Here is a 1,911-nt window from a genome sequence, read left to right as displayed (position 1 = left end):
ACAGGGAAAAGGTATTTGAAAAGTGGGTATTGTGGGGGTGGAGGGGCAGGCAGAACGGTATTGCAGCTGTGGTGTAACAATAGCCATAGCAGCCCACATGGCCACTAGGAAGCCCCATTAGGGAGAATGATTAGGAAAACTGAACAGTGAAGTTTCCAGTGCAGAAGGACTGAAGTCAGAGCTCAGGATCCTCTAGTCACAGATCCTCCTCTGTGCAGGAAGAAGTATTTCCTTATCTCTTAGCCGTGTAGAGTTATTGTCCTCTGAGCTTCTGCTACAGACTGGGGGAGGGGGGTCACTAGGAATTTGACTTCTCTCATGAACAGTGGGGGTCAGGAGAAACTTTTACTTCTCTCGGAAGCAGTGAGGTCATGGGGAACGGAGGCCTGGTGATAAGAACTGCATTTCAGAGGAACCATGAGTGAAAAAATCAGCTTTATATCTGATCCATGATATCTCCTTTCCTGAATGTGTAACAGACCTCAAACAGGTGGCGGTCATCCCCACAACAACCACCCATTGTGTGTTGCCGCATAAAATAGGGAGAGAATTATTGACTTACCTACCTGTCATCACAAAATTGTCCACAAGATGGTGCTAAAGAGAATACATTATATTGCCAAAAGTATTGGGACACCCCTCCAAATCATTGGATTCAGGCGTTCCATGACATTTCCCGGCTACTAAATATTCAGCGGTCACCTGTTACTGGTATTATAACAAAGTGGAAGCAACTGGGAACAACAGCAACTCAGCCAGGAAGTGTTGACCTCAACCCCATAGAACACCTTTGGGATGAATTCGAGCGAAGACTGCGAGCCCCTCCCCCAACATCAGTACCTCACAAATGGTCCAACATTCCCATAGACACACTCCTAAACCTTGTGAACGCCTTCCCAGAAGAGTTGAAGCTGTTATAGCGGCCAAGGGTGGAGCCAACCCAATACTGAACCCTACGGACTAAGACTGGGATGCCATTAAAGTTCATGTACACTTAAAGGCCGGCGTCCTAATACTTTTGGCAATATAGTGTATATTCCTATTTTCAGTAGTTTAGAACTACGGTAAGTTTTGTCTACGGTAAGTTCCCAGCAACCTTAACCTGAGGAGAAGGAAACAGGTGCATCCTGGGACCTCAGATACCATCTTGGAAAAGGAGAGGAGTATCCAGTGTCATCCTGAGCACTTGGAGGAAAATGCCCAAATCCCTTTAGGCAGCATCGCTGGTAGGGACGGATTTGTTCCTCTTTATATTTGTGAACTATCACCTTATTTACATGTTTAAATGCTGATTGTATGTTTAATTTTTATGTTCTTTTTTACTAGTTTCACCTCACCCTGTTTTGTTAAAAAAGCTTCAAGGTTTCATCCAGTCTGGCTTAATGCAGAATAATAGAGTTTAGCTGCATATTGGGCTATACACAGGCCACAGGGTAACATGCAGGGAGGAGAGAACACACTGCTTAGTCCCTTCTTCTCTATCAGCAATCCCTCTCATTACCTGCTGTTGTGTCTCTTAACCACTTGCTGACCGCGGTGTTACACCCCCTTCCTGTCACAGCCATTTTTCAGTATTCAGCGATGCGGTACTTTGACTGACATTTATTCCGTCATGTGACACTGTACTGAAATTAATTTTATACCATTTTATGGGGACAGATAGAGATTTCTTTTGGTGGTATTTCATCACCACTGGGGGGCGGGGGGGGGGGATTATTTTTTACTATAGTAAGGAAAAATGACTGAACATTTTTTTTTACATTAAGTTATAAAACAATGATTATTACCCATATTTTTGGTAACATATAAAAGATCGGTAAATAGACACCAAACATGTCAACCTTTAAGATTGCGCGCACCTGCGAAATCCCAAAGAACTACCATACCCAAAATTGACCATAGGCAACGCTT

Source organism: Nanorana parkeri, unplaced genomic scaffold, assembly GCF_000935625.1.
Source record: "Nanorana parkeri isolate BGI_ZX_2015 unplaced genomic scaffold, ASM93562v1 scaffold3339, whole genome shotgun sequence".
NCBI lineage: Eukaryota > Metazoa > Chordata > Amphibia > Anura > Dicroglossidae > Nanorana > Nanorana parkeri.
The sequence above is the reverse complement of the archived record's forward strand: the minus strand, read 5'-3'. Positions refer to the sequence as shown.